This window comes from Coturnix japonica, chromosome 11, assembly GCF_054131305.1.
Source record: "Coturnix japonica strain WE chromosome 11, WE-NBRP24, whole genome shotgun sequence".
NCBI classification, from domain to species: Eukaryota; Metazoa; Chordata; class Aves; order Galliformes; family Phasianidae; genus Coturnix; species Coturnix japonica.
The window spans coordinates 14,870,001-14,891,353 of record NC_140673.1 but is presented as its reverse complement, the minus strand read 5'-3'; the positions used below and the strand labels follow the sequence as shown (position 1 = coordinate 14,891,353).

The following is a 21,353-nucleotide window of genomic DNA, read 5'->3' as shown; positions in this document are numbered from 1 at the left end:
GCACTGAAATGTTTTAAGGTTAATAGATTACCCCTGAACCCCAAGGAAATCAGGCTTCCTGTGCCTGCCTGTCATTTACTGGAGTGGTTACTTATCTGTCAATATTTCTTCCTTTTTTTCAAGTCCCAGGTCTACTTGATCTTGTCCATTTGGCACTGCTGGAGGAATAACAAGTTTCTTCCCATCATGCACCATTCTGGGATACATCATGACAGAGAAATCTCAAAGCCCAGGTCAATTATAACAGAAGATGTGTAGCACCTCTGCCCCCATGGTGTCTTCTGGGGATCTACCTGGCAAAATGATATAAAACTATTTCTGAAGACATCCCATGATCTGGCGCTACTCGGAACTAAGTCACCAGCAAAATGTGAGGAAATCTGCATATGCACTTGCCTTCCTGTCTGTTTACCCAAGTCCGGTATGTGAGGGGAGGGCCAGGGGCTGGGGCTGGCAGATTCCTCACAGTACGGTAATTACTTTTTAATTAGAATTCATTGAATGCAGATGGATTCTTCCCGTACTTTCTCCCACTGATGATTTTAATATTCCCTTGTCAGGCATTACGAGGCAGTAACTGACAATGAGTTACATGAAGTAATCCTGTAGCTGGTAGCGGCTTACATAAAGTAACCAACTTAACCATTTGTCTTAGGTAAAATATGATCTCCATCCTTGCTTCTTGCCGTGGAGTCTGTCACCAGGTCTGTGATGTAGTGTTTGTTTACTCTCATTCCTGCAGGAGGAAATATCATAGTTCATGTATCAAATCACTGTAACTGACCGGACCATTTTTATTTAAAATAATGTATAGTGATGTATTTTCATAGTGTCATTGATGGATTTTCAGGACTTCTAATTTTTACAAGTATATAATCTGACTATCATTTATCTGAGCACACAGCTGTAAAATCTGTGGTAATATCTGGTCTCATTATAAAAATCAGCGCTTAAGAATAGAATAGAGTAACTAAATCTGAAACTGACTGGATATTTGCGGCATTTTGATAGAAATAAGAAAGAATTTCAGTTTTTTCTTTTTGCTGCAGGGCCTCTAAACACAATCTGACATGTGATGTATTTTTGAAGTCAAAGTTAATAATTCTCTTTACATAAAAAATAAATACCCCCTATTGAATACACACTCTAAAATTAGAATTGCATATTTCTAAGTAATATACCTAAGGAAAGTGATTTATTCTAATGCAATAATGGCATAGATTTACAAAGCTTGAGTGATACAATGTTTCTCGTTATGGTTGTAAAATATTTGTTGCCACTGTGGGATTTTCTAGATCATTATTTTAAAAAAGGAAAAACCCACTTTGACAGATGAACTGGGGCCATTCTGAGCAAATCACAGATACTTCATATAACAAGGCCTCCAAAGAGGGGAGCACAGACTTATTACTATGGCAACCCAGATCAAAACACTATTTTAGTGGAGAGTTTCCAGTTTTACAATGCAATGATGATTGTTTATAGTACCATTGAAACCAGATTCAGCAAAGGTTCAAGAAATGAGCTGACAAGAGGAAAATCATTATAGATAAACTGGGGATACTTGAATGACATATTGTAGAATCTGCTATTATTTGATCAAATGATGAAATTGTTACATAAACATAGACAAATAATAGTAGACATGGTCTGATGGACCACATTTTGTTAGTTGTGTATATGGAAGATAATTACTGGTTCAGATTTACAAAATGCAGGAGCAGATTTAATAATAACAATTACTTTTTTTTCTTAAATCCTTGTTTTCTAATTCTGCCTAATAATTTGAGAAGGTTTAGGTATTTCAAATACCTTCCTTCCCAAAACATTCAGTAGTATCTGCATGATAACAAACATCATGAACACCTCATGTTTAGATGGCACCTCTGCTGGGGTGGTTTTTCATCTGAAAGTGTATCAGATGGCACATGGTCTGCATGATGCATGTTTAATCCCACAGCAAGTTTGTTATCAGCTAATTAGCACTTAAAGGCTGTTAATCCTACAGCAGTGAACCTCTTCAAACCTCTCTATCAATCGTGTGGTGGCAGGACAAGGTAATTCTCTTGTGGAAATAGCCTAGGAGCAGCTCTGGGCTCCCTCCAGCCAGTTTCTGCCTTGTATCTGCTGGCCCAGGGAATGAGCTGCTCGTTAACCTCCCTCCTTGCTGTAATGGTCCTACTGGTTTCAGCATAGGAGCCAGAGGAATCTGGGGGCATGAATGCATTTTCTGTTTAGGATTATTTCTCATGAAAGTTACTTGCTCTGGCTTTCTGCCAAATTCATCCTTCACCTCAAGATTTTGAGTAAGTCCATTCTCCTTAACCTTTTTCGCTTACCAACTCCTCCTCAACTCTATTGCATTAATGCTTAAAAACCTGAGCTCACCTGTCCATGTAACCAGGGGCAGTGTGATTAAAGCTTCTTTTCCCACGGCACGAACAGAGAGAGCTCTTAGCGACTTCTCTAGAGCCTGTAGAAAAAAAAAAACCCGTGCAGAAAATTTCCCTGTCTGATAAAAGCAAAACTGGAAAGAAGATGACGATCACAGCAAATTTTTTATACCTGGAAAAAGTCTAATTGTGTCTGAACACACACCACAAGTACAGGTCTTCCTTCCACAGGAAGAAGCTTGCTTTGGAGTTTCCCTTGGGACTGGTTGATGGGGCAACTCTGAGAGCAGCACCCCAGGATCACATGGGACGTACTTTTACCTCTTCACCCCCAAAACTGTTTTGCCTGTTCTGCACTCAAGGTGAAAGCATCTGTAACTCAGGGTACTTTATGCTCTGATAGAAATGAGAGATTTACTTACAGACACCTTTAAACACTGGAATGGATGCAATGCTTTCAGAAGGGTGATTTACTACGTAGTTTGTATATTATAGTAGGTGGAGAGAATTTTCTTCCTCGTGAAGCTTGAAACAAAATTTTGCCTTACATTTGGTATTTCAGATGATGTAAGGAAAGCATTTTCTGGTATAGTCATACTTGGACCAGAATACAAAAGACATCTTTTAGTAAACTGTGAAGCTTTAACTTGCTCAAATGACACTTACCCAGCAAATCATTTTGAACTTGGAAGCATTAGAGAGGTCACGTTTTTTACACAGCTGATCTGCTGCTGAACAATCTTTTTAGATATTAAGAATACCTAGGATTTTTTCAACACCAGATATCATGTCTCATCCATGAATTACATTTTTCTGAGTTTATTATGACCATTTCAAGGAAAATTAAGCCACTCCATTAGCATCTGAGACAGGAGGACCCTTCAAAAATCCAATCCAATAGAGCAGTTGAAGGTATTTATTGCTCTTCCCTAACACACTTTTACTTTCTCTGCCATGCAAGGAATATTCAGACATCATCGTACAAGTACCAAGAGCATGTTCCTTGTCTCAGCTCCTAAGAAATGGCACTGGCACAGACTTAATTATGCAGCAATTACAATCTAAAAGACTTCCCAGAATACAGATTGAGTTCCCACATGGGGAAGCTGCACGTGTTTTCCACTGACTCCCAAGTGGCCATACACTCTTGCCTTTTCCATCTAACTCTGCAAACATCTGTCTTCAGCCAAGGAACAGCAGCAAAGTTGTCAACATCTGTTCTATTCAGCTAAGTACAGCGTTGATGTTAAAGTTTTCCAAGATCATTGGTGTCCTACATTATTAATAATGTGCCTCAGAAATAATTTGCCTGTTGACTGACTATAAAATCAGGTTCCTGTCTTCAAAGTGTGGTCGGAGCTCATCTTTATAGCATGGAGTGTGGATGAAGGCTACTAGGCTGCACTTCAACTGGTGAGGATTTCCTAGTCCACTCAAAGGTCAGAAGAAGCAACTGGTGGAAATGGCAAGGTAACTGCAAGTCCCTCATTGCCCCTCGTTTTTTACAGTTACGTTTATTTTGGGATGTTCCCATTCCTCATGAGTCACAGAGAGTTCACGTAACAGTAACGGCAAAGAACTTGTTTTCCATTTATTTGTCCTCATTCACCAATATTTACATCTGGTTAGCCAGCTTAGCTGGTTGCTCTGTTTGTTGGGGTTGTTACTGTGTGGTCAGTGGCAGGCAATGTCTGAAGCTTGTGGTCACTTGTTGCCTCAGCTTTCCCTCTGGCAGTGCTTCCTGCATCTCTGCTCTATGAAGGTTATAGGTTATGCTGAGACTAAGGTACCAGAGATGGTTTCTCCCTGTGAGATCTTTTAATGGCTGAGTTAGCTGAGACAGTGAAGGTACCAGTATTCACATTTAATGAGGTGGTATGCACCAGCGCAGGGTATTCTACTTTTTTACGTCAGGCCCTGCTCAGTCTGACACTTACATTCTCTTGGTCTTCAGAGCTCCTTGTCAAATTGCTGTCTGAGGCCTCTGGTGGATGTGGGATGGTAAAAATGACCCAAGCATGAATTTTTCCAAGCCAATTAAAACAAACAAACAAGCAAAAAACCTGAAAATATGAGGTTTTCTCATTTTTGTATTAGATAAATGCAAATTCTAAAAAAAAAAAAAAAAAAAAAAAAAAAATTAAAAATAAAAATTAAAAAAATCCAACACCAGAGTGATGGCCATTGTAAAAACCCTCCTAGGCTGGCCAAAGAAAGCAATATTATCTGGCCATAAAATATGAGAGATAAAAAGAACAACTCTTTGGCTCAAAAATTTCTCCATTCTCCTCTTGGTCATTTCCTTCATCTCCCAGCACCAATGTGTAGCAGTCAGAATGTCTTTAGCATTTTATCTTCAGCCCACAAAGCAAGTAAGACCTTTGTTTAACAGCACCTTCCAGATACAAGATATTTCCTTGTATCTGGAAATGCAGAACAGCACCTAAATTTCAGAGAGCTGCCAAGTGAAAATGCTTTTGTGAGGCGCAAGAATGGCTCAGGGGAAGACTACCCCCAAAGAGAGCAGCCCGTGTGGGTCTCTGCTTTCACATATATGTTAGGAAATAATTGCACAGCCTGCTCATCTCCATGCTTAGAAGTCAGCACAGCTTTAGTCCTTCCCATCTCCCCTGCCACAGGATAAATCCTCTCCAACTATCTCATCTATCAGCTTTGTGTAAGTGCTCTGTCCAGCTCTCTGCACTGTTTTATCAAAAAGCACTGTCAGGTTGAAAAGTAGATGACTTACTTCCCCAAGTGATCTGAACAATTCAGTGCCACAGACACATGTTTAATGCTGAATAATCATCCCCCTTTCCCAAGTGATTTTTTAATGGCTGGGGCTGCCTTCTATCATGTGCCAACCAGAAGGAGCTGTGATTAAGCCCCACACTCCATGATTTCCATCCAAAATTTTCTGCTCAGTGGTGACAAAATCGTATGTAGTTTTCACTAAACTCCTCTTCAATTTCCCACTGGCTTTTAGTATGTGCAGATAATTCAAAATAAAGCCCCTTGTCACAGTAATATGTATTCTAGCGTAGCACGGAGGAGCTGTTTCACCATGTAAAAGCCATATTGCCAAGCTGTATTATGCTTTACCTGTCACCACGCCAGGAAACATTTAAAAAGGAAGGAAAACAAGGAGAGTGCATGTGTTGCCAGCCATTTAATATAGGCCATTTACTTATTAAACTGTGGAAAGGTGCTAAAGTTTAAATGCACCTTGTGGGGAGTTTTTTTTCTTTTTTTTTCTTTTTTTTTTTTCTTTCTTTCTTTTATGCATAGCATAAAGCTGAAGGATTTTGCACTGACCATGTACTGTTCGGCATAGCTAATTTGGACCTGGACTATCTTCCTTTATGGTTCACTGGTCTTTCCTGAGTCTCAGTGGGTTTTGTGTTTGTTTTCAGGTAGTTTATAACACCCCAGAAAGTGAGGTTTTGACTAAGCAACTGGTTTTGGTTTCTGTGAGGAGGAATTGAGTGGCATTAAGGGCAAGTGGGGACAAGGCCAGCCTAGTCCCATGCAAAAATTCCCCAATGTAAGCGTTTTACCATTGTACAGCATCATCACCGTGCCAGCCCAAAGCCCTGAGCCTCCTGCTAGCATTTCCCATGCAACAAATTGTCCCTCTGAGCACAGATGACACTCTGATAGAGAAATGCTGGAAAATGAAACCAATTGGTCCATTTTGTGAGATGCCTCATTCATAAGACGGTGTCTCTTTTCAGTTCTAGTGGTGCTACAGAGGCTCCTGCACAGAGTGGAGGGGACAGTCTGATTCGTGGGTCCTGCCTTTCAGTGAGAAGATCTGGTATAAAGCACCACCATAGAAGCTGTCGTAAGTAGCTTTGGCATTATGAGTATTTTTAATTTGTACAACTCCATTCTGTTATTGTTTTCATTGTTTGATCTCTCTGTGGTTCCTTTTGGCAGTTTACACGGTGTTGATGTGTTACAGTGCAATTTGAGAGTAAAAATTCAGATCACAGATGCTCGTGGAGAGCATCTCTTCTAGGCTTTGCCCTACTGATATGTGGAACTATGTGCTTCATTTCAACATGTCCTGGAGTATGATTTGAGCACTGCGCTAAAACCCAGGGAGACAAATGGTTGTTGCAAAAAATGAGGTTGATGGGTGCTGTTTAAGTCTTGTTATAATGTGATCTACTGTGATCAGGTATGTTAACCTGTCACTTGAGCATGTGTCAGCGTAATGTAGTTTTAATTCAGGGCACGGGGGGATAAGAGGTGCCCTTGATTTACACTTGTTTCTGTATAAGAAGCTCTAGCTGCAAGGAGAAAAACTTGAGTCAGGCAAGGTGTTGTGCTGTGAGAAAGACACCACAAGGACTTCATAACGCTTAAAATGTGGGTGAACACTACCAAAGGTGGCAACAAAGCTATTCCTGACCTCTCAAGAGGCTTTGTTGGGGATGAGGAGAGAATAAGGCTGCTCCGAATCACATGAGCTGCGAAGGAAGACAGTGAGGCTGGTTCCCCAATAGCCCTTGCATAGAATCTAAGGCACAGATTGAGTGATCCATCCTTTTTCTTTAAACATTTTGAAAAGATGGTTTCAAAGTAGAAACAAAAGACACAAATAGATGCAATCAGCAGGTCTTTTCTCCCTTTTTTTTCCCATTCTTTCCCTCCTCCCCCCTCAGATGGTGCTGTGTCACTAACCCTGACAATCATCTTATTGGTCCCCTCTTGACTGGCCTCTAAGTCTCCCCACCTGGTGCTCCAGTGCTAATTGGTACAATTAGCCTCTCCCTCCCTGGGCTAATTGCTAATGACTGTCTCACTGTTCTCATGGGGACTAGAAGAAACATGCAAAAGGAGGAGGGCTGCAACCACAGAAACACCAAGGGAGAAACATGGAGCTGGGATAGCTTGGTTTGTTTTCCATTCTTCTCTTATTCACTCCTGCAAAGCACAATACTCATCTCTATACTACTTCTGAACACAGAGCATTGCTTTGGTTCATACTACTAAGAAAGCAGCAGGCCTGTTCAGCCCCAGGAAGCCATTCACAGGGTCTGTATGGCCCATCACAGCATTTCAGCTCTTGAGCTGCTAATAACCCCAAGGTAAAACTCCTTAGCTCTCTACCCAAGATATTTGTGAGATGCATATTATGCAAACATCTGTCTGGAGAATATTGCTGATAGTTGCTCAGAGATTTTCAGTAAAGGAAAAGTTAATATCCAGATTGTTTAAAAGCAGCTGAGAACTAAAGCTCTTAAAAAAAAAAATAGTGTGATTTCTACAGAACAAACAAACATGCTCTTAAGTCTGCTACCTATTTAATATTAATTCAAGTATTTATGACTGTATTTGAAATGGCTGCAGATGTCAGATTGTCCTCTCTTGTTCCAAGCAGATAGGGTGCCTTGGTGACAGGAATCAGATTGAAGTTAGAGATCAGATTTATAAAAAGAAAATATTGGAACTATCTTTTCATACAGGGATCTGACGGTATTTAATAATTAACTTTACTTTTTTTTTCTTTTAAGTAATTTAAGTGTATAAATTATACTATTAATCATAAAAATAAAATTAAAAAACAAACAAACAACAACAACAAAAACTGATGTTAATCACTTGGCATGAATGTAATCAGTGAGTCCAGATTTTAAAGACATGTCAGTGACTAAACTCTAGGGAAAGGAGTAGATAACAATTATTTTCCTATTGGTAAATCATGTGTTAGCTAACCTGGCTGAAATCAGTAGATGAAGACTGAGAGGGGATGCTCAGGGATACAACTTTCCAAATACATGTATCCAGATGAGGGCTTTCCTCGGTGCGCATGTAACTCATGCCATGTTGACAAGTTAACCCAGCTGAGCAGAAGAACAGAGTCAGCTCAGTGGAAGATCAAGCTAAACCCGAGTGGCACCAAAGCCAGTGTCATGTACTCAAAGAGCTTCACCTGCATGGAATGATTTTGCATTGGTTTAACCTACAGTAAACAGCCTGTCCCCTGGCTTAATCAGGGAAAGGGAGGAGTAGAGAAGGAGTCCCAGATGGGCTGAACATAACCTGGATATCTAACCTCTGTGGACAGCACCATGCAGGACTGTAAATAGGTGCTCTGTTATCGTGTAGATACTCCCTGTGTCACTTAGCAGGCAAATGGAGAGGCATTTAGCTCAGAAACACTGGGTTTGTTGGTTAAATTATCTAAAAATACTGCTGAATGTAAAAATTTTACATTCCAGTAAGAAAAGTTATGGAAGCTTGAAAAGAGATCTCCACAAAGGTGATTTCATGGACCAGCTCTGAAAAAGGATGAGAGCTTCAAGATGGTATTTGCTATTTTTGAGACCTTGTATGTGAACTAGCAAAAAATCAAACCTCTGTCAAGCCTGATATGTGGCTAGCGTTACTGCATTTTCCTAATGAAATGACCTCTTTGTGATAAGGCAGTGTTTATTTCAAGCTATATAATATCTTGTGCCATGCCAACTTCTTAAGTATTTGCTTCAGGTTTGAACTCAGATTTGTGTTCTTCTTGTAAAGCTATTCATATACCCAGGCGCTGGGGTGTACATCAAATTGTAACTTGTGGATAGACACTGACATTTTAGGGGGAAAAAAAAAAATCAGTCCAGGAAAGCATCTGCCTTGAACAAAGGTTTAAGGAACTATTCTTATCTTGTGTAGTAGATGGATGGATGGTGCAGGGCACATCACTGCCTTTGCTGTGAACTTGACACTGTGCTGTTTGCATGGGGAAGGCAGTGTGGTGAGGGGGGCAGAGGTTGGCACAGACAACCTGAAGCAAGGAGGAGGTAGGCTGGGCCGCTGAAGCGCTCAGTGCCCTTGAGTAAGCGGCTTGACTTGCTCATTCCTTAGGGTGACCTTGGACAAGGCTCTTAAATTCCTTTTCATCAGTCAGCCCAGCTGGTAAATTTGTTTGGGGGTGAAGAAACACCAAAATGACATTGAAAAAGCAAGTGGTGCCCCTGCATTGCCCTTTCCAGGGTAAACAAATCATACCCCCAACATCCCCTCCAGCCTACCACTGGGGGCTTTCAGTGCCTCCTTTGTGGAGGATCCCTGTGGAAAATCCTGGGTGCAACATGAACTACACAAATGGTACAGTTGCATATTCAAATATAGTGCAATGTTTGTTCATCTCTCAAAACGTGTGTACGGTACTGATCTCTGTATTATCTGTGTGCTTTCTGCTAATTAGCAATGCAAATATAGAAAGATTCTTCTCCTTCCTTCCTTTTCCATAAGCAGCCAAATATACATTACATTTTTCCACTGTTATCTTTTCTGCGATAGAAAAAAATCTAGACATAATAAACTGGTGTGTTCAGCAGCTAGTGGAAAGATAATATTATAAGTGTGAAAGATGGTTTTCCTGAAAAAGGACAGTTTTATTCACTGGCTAACAGAAAGCATTAGTTTTACAGTTCAGGGTAGAAACTGCCATAATTCTGGTCGTATTGTTTCTTCTGGCAGGGAATAAACTCTCTCTCTTTTTTTATACCTAGAGGTGAGTTTTTACTCTTTCTCTTTGAATTACATTGGTGGTCATCAGAGTGGTGGTGGAACAAGAGTGTGATGTTGCTGGAGTACTTCAGATGTAGTTGCTCAAAGCACTGCCACTATAATTCAAAGTGAAGAGAGTAAAACTTACAGCAGGCGCTCCAAAATGGAGGACACTGAGGTCTTTGTTTACTGTCCTCGTCCTCCTTCCCTTTGGGCAAGAGCCAGCATCTGACATCTGCATTGCTTGGTACGTGGAGTTATCCAGCTAGGATACACACTGCTGCAGCACACAAGCTGGCTGAGCACATGGGGCAGGCATGGGGGGTGGGAAGGAGAGGACTGAGCAAGAGGAGGTACCCCTGGTGCCTTCTAGGAAAAAGAGAGTCACCATGCACATCCTTTGGGTGCAGTAACTGCTCCCTGGAAGTGCTAGTTCTCATCAAGACAAGCAGATTGATGCAGGAAATAAAATAATTAGGAAGCACTTGCTATAAACGAAGAGTTGTAGAGCTGTAGTCAGTGGCGTGTCACCACCAAAAGTCCTGATGAGGCAAAAAGAAAACGAGTTTGTTTCCATGATTTTTCATCCTCAGTCTCAACTTATGCTCTTTCTGCAAAATATTCAAGCAGATTTTTCTTTTCATAAACTTTATTATAAGTCACAAAATTATATTATGCCTATATTCATAGCAGAATGTGTATTTATATATGACGGATTTGGGTCAAATCATGAATATAAAAATCCAAAGTTTCAACAAATTTGAGCATTTGTGATGCTATCATTTGCAGTTCCCCTTTGGATTTGTTTCTAGAAAGGATTCTGTGGAGATTTGGGTGATTTGTTATGACCAGTCCAAAATACATCATTATTTCAGAAAATTGTTCCACCAGACCAAGTGTGGGCATTCCTCCCATGGAGTGGATTGTACGCGCTCAGCAGATATCTGAACACATGAAAATAGTGACCTGGTCATGCCAGCAGCTCTTTTGAACTGCTGAGCACCTTTTCCTACTCATTTTCTTGAAATGAAACAAGATCAGGTCCCTGGTCTAAGCTGTACAGTGGGACAGGAAAAATGTTCTCTGTCTTGTACTTCACATGGCTTCTGTCCTAACAGCTAACAACATCAGTTCTGTCCTCAGTGATATCTCCACTGATGGAGACAGCTTATTGACAGGTCTATTCCAAATTTAAGAGAATTACCTCTAGATACTTTTGAATATAATGGCCTTTAGCAGATTGCTGGCATTGTGGGCGCATAAACAGAACTTTCTTCCAGTGAGAGTTTCCTCTGTTTGGTTGGTTTTTTTTAAAGGAATTTCATAAGGGGGAAAAAATGTCAAACTTTTCTTTACAGATTGCCTGAATATCTCTGTAATTTATGGCAGCCCCTTGATGCTGGAAGAAATTACATCACATCCACATGAAAAAAAACAACCTAGTGGAAAGAGTGAGATTCAACATAAACTTGCAAGCTCTGCTTATAATGTGAAGCAACAATACATGAACATACTGTTCTTCTGCTGCTACTCGGGAGAAAGAATGAGGGTAAAACGAGTGAGAGAGCCACAGTTAAATTACTCACTATTAGCCCCTACAGTGTGCTTCCAACCCGTGTTGATATATATATACGGAGAGAGCGAGAATGTCACAGTTAAATTTTTTTTACTAGTATAATGAGGAAAGAGACCAACAGAAGAAGTTCCCTTGGCTAATTTTCTAGCCAGCAGCCACTGCAATGTTCCCACTAGGAGAAACTGAAGAAGTGAGAGAGTGATATAATAAATAATGACTGGCTCTGCTGGTAAGGAGAAATTATCACTGTGCTTGGGGGATCTAAGTATGTGCTCACCCAAGATATGTGGGGGGGGATGGGGCTGGGAGCGCTCTGTCGTGTCTCTAGAAGAATGTTCAGCAATATTTGAATTAAAAAGGACTTCAGCCACCGCACAGCCTTCGAAACCAAGGGTGGGAAAGGCTGGATGGAGCTGTCTGAGTGAGACATGAAAAAAAGACAAAGGAGTTTCAAATCTAAGATCTTGGTTTAAATCTGCTCCTGAAAGAGGAAGGTTTAAAGCAATGGATGGATTCACAGCCAGGCCCAAGGGCTGAGGTCCTATCTGACTTTCCCAAGGGTGAGTTCCTGCGCAGCTTGCCAAGTACACAGGACCATCTGGTCCTGGTCAGACTGATGGTGGCAAGGAAAAAGATGAAGAGGGAGAGATACATCATTCCTATATTTAAATTCTGCATTGGATAAAGCAATGGCAGGAAGCGCTGGAGAAAAAATTTGGTCTGTAGCTGGGATAGCATTGCAAGACTATTGTGAGTGGTGTTGCACAAGAGTCCATGTGTAAAAGAAACTTGTGTTTTGTCTTTTCTCCATGAGTATTTAGGGGAGAGACTGAAGAGGCTGCTCTTGGCTTGGGACCTAACTGTGGCCGGGGCTGGGAGGCTGAGCATGGGCTACAGCTGCTCTTGTGAGAAAAAACGGTAAAATAGTTCATCTCTAGCTGTAATGGCCCCTTTTGCACAGGAATTAGCTGCGTTTTAAAATCTAGGAGGCTTTTTCTTTACTGAAGACTAAAAGGAGGAGCAAACCAAGATAAAGTCACATCTACGCAGCCGAGCACTATGTGCATGTGTCTGTGTGTTTCTCTTCAAAGCTCTGTCTTGCAACATGGCACTTGCCCCTGCAGGCAGGCATAGTCCTTAGAAACATAAAGGTGCAGTTCAGAGAAAAGGTCTTTTACAGGAAAGAATAGAAGTGTTAGGGCTTAGCTGAACACAATTAGGCTTCATGTAGGGCAGCTGGGTAAGATGCAGTGGTCTGTGATCCAGAAGATGTCAGATCAGATGGTCAAATGGTTTTGCCTACCCTTAGGTTCTATTAATTAAACTATATGGAAAAAAGCCCGTGAGTTGTATTTGCTAAAATCTCTTGACCTTCAGTGGTGATAGAGTGAGAATGGCTATTCTTCTGAGATTTCTGTTATTTTAACAAAAAACTTCCGTAGAAAGGCTTGGATAATTTTGGAGCCCTCTAACTTGAATTAGATTCTTGTCTCAGGCTCCCTTGCACTGCTCTATTTTAAATTCTTAATGAAGCCTCTTTTTCTGTTTCCAAACGTTATTTGCTGTTTTCTGTATTTTGCACATGTACTGGCTTATATACAGGAATAAATAATCTGGGACTTAACGTGATTTAGTAGACCTAAATGAATGCAACTTTCATGGAAAGAGTTGAATATTCCGCTTCTTAGGCTACATTTCAAGCTTTTTCACAAAAGAAAAGCAGCACCCTTTTTCTTGTGCTCCAGCATCATGAAAATTTGCATGGTGAGATGCATTTCTCACCACATGCCAACTGCAAATTGTATTTGAAATGGAAAGTATCAATTAAATAAGCCTTTCTGAACTGCCTGGTGACAGCTGCCACACTGCTGAATGTTGATGACACTTATGATATCAACAGATTCGGGCCCTTGCTCTGGAGATTACTGAATACTATCTAGCCACTGAAATTCTGGTTTAACAAGCAAATTAAGATCAGAATCTCAATCACAACAATCAACGTTCACCGAGGGAAGCCTTTTCTTCATTATATACCCAGCTGAATCTTCACTGGTGCTGGTTTGGTTCAGCAGTTTCCAAACCTGTGTGAGCTAATGGAGCGGCAAAACAGGATGGTTGTGCTGGGTCAGTCAGCTCAGATAGATAAAATTGCTCTGGGAATGCAGGGGTATTTTGAGGGGTTGAGACTGAGGAAGATTGCCCTTGGCTGGTCCAGCCAAGGCCTTGCCCTGGCTGAAAGGCACAGTGCTGCTCTCCACCACTCAGCCCCAGCACAGTGGGTATCAGGAGGCAAGGCTGGACATAAGGAGAAGTTTATGTGTTTTCAGCTGAAGCGATTTTCCTTAGGAAATGCTTGTTTTCTGAAGCCAGATTTCTTTTGAATGAATGCAACAGGTTTGAATAATGCCACTGTTGTGCATTTGCCCCAGGTTGCAGTTCCTGGGCTGAAGTGAAAGACCAGACTTGCTAACAGAGAGGCTTCAACCAGGATCCTCATCATCCCTGATGGATGGTGTGCCTGCAGAACTGCTGGCTGGTGCATTGTAGCATTTTGCCCTGTGGTGGTATTTCTGCTGAATTTATGAGATCTTGTATTTAGTCCCAATGATTTTTTTCTCTCTTTTAATTCTAGAAAATCTTAGAAAGCAGCTAGAACCATCTTTGTTTTCAGAGGACTTTTGACCCACAGTGAAAGGAGTTGTTACAGTGCATGGTGCATAGAAAAAGAAGTCATTTAGTAAAAGCAAAAAATTGTGCCATTATCAACTGAAACATCACCATAAGAACTGCCTCATCTCTCTAGCACATTATCTCCTTTTCTACATGCCTTGGGCATCCTTGAATGAAGAAAATCTCAGGTAGACACAGGGCACCATTTGACGTGCCACTGCCAACACATGGAAAGTGCATGGTACAATCCAGCACCTGCGAAGTCTGGGAAAAAGCATGGTGTGGGTATCTGCTCTTATGAAAAGCAGATGCACTGCATTTTTTATATGAGCAGTGTGCCTAATCACGACTAGCATACAGTACCTAAGTTAACAATATAAACTGGACCCTGAAAAATACAGCTACAGTGATCTTTGCATTATTTATCCATTTTAATCTCTCTCTATTAGGAGACTGTGTATAATTTTTTACTTCTGCAATAAATTATATAACTAAGATCTCTATATTTTTTGAAAATTCTGTCTTAAAGCACTCTGTTGAATAACGTTAGCTACATATATGTATTAATAATAAAAATGAAAATAATATGCTAAGCTTTTCTACTGGAATGCATATTAGGAAAGCTGTTAATACAGCAGTATGTCTGACACTGGGGAGTTTCAAGAGCATCTTCAGCTGTGCAAGCACTGAGACCTTGGTGTTGGATGGCCCAGCACCAAAGACCAGAATATTCATGCTAAATTGTTTGATTTCTGTGCTTTTAAAATCCTGATTTAATTTTTTTCTCCTCAGATTCTGTGTAGAATGTGCCACTTATAATTGCCATTGCTGCCATCAGAACTGCTTATTTTGCCAATGGAATTTAAATGACATCTGGATGTGAGCCTTGCCTCAACAGCAGCCTAGAGATGGCAGAATCCCCAGCAGGAAAAGTGAGTAAGAGATGCTCTGATCTGAGAATAGTGATCCAGGAGCCATGGCTTTTACAAGAACCCCCCTTGGTATTCCTGTGCCCATGTCTATCTGTGGCCAAGAAGGACAAGAACACAAATATGCCCTTCCAGCGGCTGGCCTGAGACATCCTCCCACACAGCCATCCTTCCTGCAGGCCTGTGCTGCGGGAAGGCATGGGTCTGGCTGATGGAGACCTCTCTCAACTCCCCATAGAGTCGGTAAGGAGATAGCCAGCTCCCATCTTGTCCTTGGGCATTCTTCCTCTCACTTAATGGTTGCTGCCATTCCCTTGGCTACTTTTCCCTCTGGGAGAACCAAGCTGAGTAAAAGAAATGGGGCAATTTTGGTCCTATGAGATCTGTTTACTCAACGAGAGGACCAGCACAACCTATTAAGTATTAGTCCTGTCAATTTGGAGACAGAGGCTTGCAAAATTAATTTTGTGCACTATAAGGTTAGGTCCCTGCCTTTCAAAATTCCTTGCATGACCACATAGAGCCAGTGCTGGTCCATCTTAATTCAGATTTAGAACTCTTTAGGATGTACCACTTTTGCAGCCTCCCTGTTGCCCTCCTTCCCTTACGCCTCATAGCATCAGGCAACTACAGTGAAGGAGAACAGCTGTATAGTTGAAGGAAAAACCAAGAGGTTTGGAGACCAAGCAGACAACCCTCCTTGTTCCCTGCCTTGTGGAAGGAAAAACATTGTGCCCACGGATGTAGGGCCCTAGGGTGGTTTTAAATTGACTGAAGACTCTACTTCTGCGTGAAGTTTGGCTGCAAGAACAGTGTGGTAAAACACACATTACCACTTTCCTACATTATAGTTAATCACTATATTCTAGAATAGTTAAATTGCCATCCCCTCCCAGAGAATAATTACTGCTATTTAATTGTATTTATAATTTAGTATACACCTGAAAAATATGCTGTAAAATATCAGGGGGGTTCCCTTTAATACTGGTGTTCCATTTACAAACTGTCACATTTATAATGCGTCTTTAATCTTCTGTGGTCTGCTAGAATTTTATATTAAAGTCTGCTTTGTGCTTTAAATATTAAAGATTCTGCAGTACTTCAAAAGGTGATAATGCCTGATGCTCTGGTGGTGCTTAAATCTCAACAGCTAAATATATTGAGGAATGTTCGGTGGCCCTGGCTTAATTAAACATGTATGTGTATTTTCAAATGCAATCTTTTTCTGCTTGTTAGGTTTTTGACAAACCTCCAAACAGGTCCAGGTGGAACAAAGCATGTAAACAAGCTTGTGAATGCAAGCTTAAAACACTCAAATTAGCACCTTCTTACAATTAATATGCAAACCCTGGGATCTCTGTTATTGATAATGCCATTTAATATTATTTGCAGCTGTGCCTTACATTCTAGCCTTTCCATTTTTCTAAACCATGTCCACTTTAATTATGTAAAGATATACTGTTAGAGACTAGTCATCCAATGAGATGCTATTTACTATGAGAAACTTACTCTACCCTGCGTAACAGAGTATAAATTACAGGGCTGTGATAGCATTTCAATGTGTTATTTGTTTTGCAATGTTTAATGGTCTAATTTAGCACATATGGCTAAATCTGTAACCACCAAGATACACACATAGGTTAACACATGGTCTTTTTATTGTTTCCATTGCTTTTTCATCACCCCCCATGGGTTAATATATTCCCTTTTTGCATCCTCTCCTAGATCAGACAGCAAGTGCTACAGTGGAGGCAAGGAGACTGGGTAGGAACTGGGACTATATCTGCTGAATGGAGTTCTGCTCAGAGCAGGATGTGAGCCCCTCTCCAAGCCTTGCTATGGGCTCCTGTATTTATTAGGAGCAGACACTTCTGCGCAAGTGGAATTGCTCTTGCAGGTTTGTAGCAACAAGAAATGTCTCAGAATGTTGTTTTTTTTGTTTGTTTGTTTGTTTCAAAATTACGGGTGAGCAAAGCTGGAGAGCCCCAAAATGTGCAGACCTTATGCCCTACAGCTGGTCTGCTTGTATTGCCGTATTCTTTGGCAGTCTTGCCAATCTGATTGTTTCTGCCCAGTTAGATTAACTGGTGCCATCACAGATAGTATGTGTTATTAAGGTCTCACAACGTCATGCTGCTTTTGCTACTTCCAAATTAGTCCCTATCCAAATTCCCTGTCCTGAATTAAAAATAATAATAATTATTATTGTATTTTAAACTGTTTGTTTCCCATTGAAGTGCTTTAGAAATGCTGCATTTTACAAAAACAAGCAAAACTAAACCATGTATGATCACAGACATAGTCACGTATACATGTCTGATATGATACATATGTCATCTCTAAATAGCTCTGCAGGTTTTTAGAAACATTGCCTTCCAACACTGTGTAAATACAGATTGGCCGTGATTTAAACAGGGCGGGAAATATTCCATACATGGAGAGATGCGTGGAATTATTCCATTTGTTTTAGTGCAAATGTGCAGAAATTGTCTGAATGTATTTGAAATGCGATGAAAATATCTATGAATGCACCTGAGAAATGTTCTTTTATTCCACTGTGATAGGTAAGGTGATGGCAGAAACCAAGGAAGCTGAAATAGAGCTGCTGCAGTTTTACAGGTGAGGCAATGTTAGCAGGAAATGACAAGCAGGCTATAGTTATTATAATACCTAGGGCAAAGCAGCAAGCATACACAGTGATAGACAAAACTAAATTAATGACAGCGTAGGTGGTGTGCCATTTTAATATAAACCCTACTGTAGGGAAACTGGTGAGAATATTACAAAATAGGAATTCTGAGGATCATATCTGATCAACAAAATGTTTTGTACAGAAAATGTAAGTTTGAGCTTGAATACTGCAGGTAATGGTATGACAATGATTATAGGAACTCTATTTATCCACGCATTAAAATCCTGATGATTGATTTTGGCACACGTAGGACTGCTATAGTTTTAAATCTGTAGGGCAAATACCTGAAGAAAGCAAACCCCACACTCTGCCTTTGCATTTTAATATTCTCCTCTTCAGTCAGTACAGGAGCAGTTAGCTAGTCGTCATTAAGCCCATGTGAGTGAAAATCGTTTGTTTCTGTGTTGAATTCAACGTATTTTTCTCAGTCTGTAACCACCACCTATAATTAAAATGTCATCCTAACAGCATCAAGGTGCCGTGAGTAAAACAGCTCACCTCCAAACTGCACATTTCACGGAGCTCCACAGCCCCTTGGAAATGGAAGCTTGTAGAAACTGTCTCTGTGATCTTTAATGGATTTTTAAAGATGACAAGAAAGGAAATGGGAAACTAAAGGAATGGAAGACATAAATTCCCCAAAGGTGCATTCTGAAGTAAATCAGAGTAACTGAAAAAGTGAACTCTTTGAGCCCTGGGATATCTCCCAGGTTTTTCAGCTGGACACTTACAGCTTGTCAGGTCCCTGAACACCTCTGCTCTGGGCATGCTTTGACACAGCAAGTCACAGAAAGATGAACAACATCACCTGAAGTGCTGTTTGAGGGGCAGAAAATTGCTCCCATTGCACACCATGCTGCCTTTACTCTAAATCACATGACTTATTACAACCTTCCCCTTTATAAAAGTGCCATTTAGGTATGTTAACTTCTCCAGCAGTAATAGGCATGTTTTCCTTCCTTATTTCCACAATGCAGTCAAAGAAAGAGGTGAAGATCAATTCATATAAAATCAAACTGGTATTGTTCTCAGGGCTATGGCTACAAGAAGGCTAAATAACAATAGGCAAGAACAAGAAGCTTAAAAAATCTCTGTGCTACACAATATGTGTTATTTAAATGTGTCTGTTTCTATAAACTGGTAGGGAAAAATAATAGCTCTCCTTCCAAAGATCTCTGACTGCAGTTCTGCCTTGTAGTTCTCAGCTTGCAATACAGGTGGAGACTGAATGCAGTCAAACTCTCTGGAAGAAAAAGAGAAAATATTTTTAAGCGGTTGCATTTCTTTATTAAACTGATGGAATTATGTAATATTTATTCATTTAGTCGAGTAATATTTGGATAAATGAATTTCTAGCAAAATTACTTAGTCTCATGTCTTAATAGCAAAATATTTTTGTGTATGCTGAAACAAACAAACTACATATTTTAGTGGGCAGTGATTTTGTGCAGCCCTAGTCCTTTTGAGGAGAGGTGGTCTGATAGGGCACACTACCTCCCTTGTTTAGGGTGTGTGGGCACTGCTGCTCCGTCCCTCCCTGGCCTCCCTTCACACAGCAGTACTGGACTGCACACTGTGGCCATGCTGAGGACACAGCCTTCCTTCTGCAGCCCTGTGAGGCATAGGGAACCTTGTGCTGAATTGTGGCAGGACAGCCACATCTCTGAATGTGACAGGGTGACTATCAGTGTCTGTGCTGTCTACTTGATACCAGAGCTTTATACTGAAATGTTGGAGGAATTACAGCATTATAGTTAGAGCTTAATTACCTTGGAGTCTTCTGGTTGTTTGTTCTCACTAAAAAAAAAGTACACATAAAATTGACCTCTTACCACCTATTTGTCTGCAATCTATTGGTAATCAATTTGATTAGCTGTTTCTTTCTACAGAAATTGGGCTACAGGAAAACAAAATCTTTATATAGAGTGAAACAATGAATACTGATAAAGATAGTGGCAAGTATTGCCCATTATAGTGCTCTAATGATCTAATGCATGTACTAGGGCAGTCACTTCAGACCTTGTTCACGAAATGTTACTCTGGCTTTCTTCTCTGGTGTCGTCGTGACCATGGAAAGCATTGCAGTGCCACGGTTTTACCCAGCAGCCATAAATAACACCAGTCAGATATGAGAAGGAGAAACATATTCTGTATTCTCTGGCATTGTGAATCATTGATTGTGCTTTCAAGTGTAAGGTAAGGCATGTACCAACCACTAGCTCTAAAGTATCTGTGTTCCTAACCTAATTTTGTGGCCTGGAAAATGCTTGCAAGGTTCACATATCATCACCGTCCCCTCTATTTGAATTTCATTAAAATTTTGTGGGGGAGAAAAAAAATAGGGGTTATAAAATATGAATTTATTGCTGGTGTGGAATGCAGCTGTGTAACAGGTAGAGGGAAGTCACCAGAGGACAGGAACTCAGAGCTCACCCAGTGAATGCAGGACTTCGCAGTGTACCAAAATCCTCTGGCAATGGGCACAGCGGTTTTCCCCCTCAACAAGTGAAACTCAATTGCAAAGGGCATGGTTAACTGGGTATGTTTCTGCATTCTTGATCCCCTTCTCACTGCAATAAATACGGACTATCCTAGGTGCAGGATGTGTGCTCTGCAAGAATATCTCCCAAGTATAAGCTTTGCTTGAGCAAAGGGCATGAGATCAGACACTTAATCTGAACACCTCTCCATTACAGTAGGTTTTGGTTTTGTTCACTCTCTAGCATTAGAGCCCTATTGATTAATGAGTATATCTGGAGACCTACATAGGAGGAAAAAGCAAAAGGGCTATGATCATGTACCACCTGATACTGCACATGGGGAATGGCAATAACCATAGTGAGAATTCAGGGTAAATGTCCTAAGAACCTGTCTTAAATCGCTCACAGCTCTCCTCCCTTTTTAGCTTTGTACTTCCATCTGCTTTCCCATGCAGCTCTCTCTGCCTCTGTGCTTTCTGATGCCATTATCTCTAGGAAAAAAAAAAATAAATTTAAATCCAACCTTTATTTCCTGGCAATCTCCACTGGCACCTTTGTCTTGAAAGCACCCAGTTGCAATTAATTAATTCCCCACACACATACACCGTGTAATCACTTCTAGACAGAATTAAAAGGAAATAGATCATCTCGTAGTGTCAGGCTCTGTTCCCACGTATGCTATCATTTTCCTACTCGAATGTACTTTTTGCTTTGTGAAATGTACCTCATATCTCTTTCAGGTTGATTTATTGGATTGTTGCTTTTGTTTTTCTTTGTGGGGGATTATGCTGGTGATTTTTAGAGCCTCCTTTGCCTACAATCAGAAATACATTTTTGCAGCTTCAAATCACACTGTGATTCGCAATGTGTAAATGTCTCTGATTCTTGATTTTAAGTGCTTTTTCCATTGGAGAAAAGATAATGGTAATTCCAGAAGTGAAGGGAAATCTTGCTATGCAGCAGCCAGCCGCTGCCTTTCCCCCTCATAGTACTTAATTGCATTTACAATTTCCTCAGATTTCCAACTATTTCTGTCAGATTTGCTTTTAACTCACTACAGATTGTGTGCATTGACTGTGCAGCAACCTCACTCAGAGC

The 21,353-nt window shown here is 40.6% G+C and overlaps 1 long non-coding RNA gene across 1 annotated transcript in view; it reads left to right on the top strand.

Annotated features, from left to right (window-relative positions):
* The window catches only part of LOC107317373 (uncharacterized), a 32,326-nt gene that overhangs the window by 10,809 nt on the left and 164 nt on the right, over nucleotides 1-21,353 (top strand). The window contains exons 3-8 of the long non-coding RNA XR_014932766.1: nucleotides 124-3,863; nucleotides 6,128-6,237; nucleotides 14,947-15,086; nucleotides 16,809-16,980; nucleotides 17,648-17,702; nucleotides 18,244-21,353. The exon at nucleotides 18,244-21,353 is cut by the window's right edge and continues 164 nt beyond it. This is a non-coding gene — a long non-coding RNA (uncharacterized LOC107317373). The remainder of the gene's footprint in view (nucleotides 1-123; nucleotides 3,864-6,127; nucleotides 6,238-14,946; nucleotides 15,087-16,808; nucleotides 16,981-17,647; nucleotides 17,703-18,243) is intronic.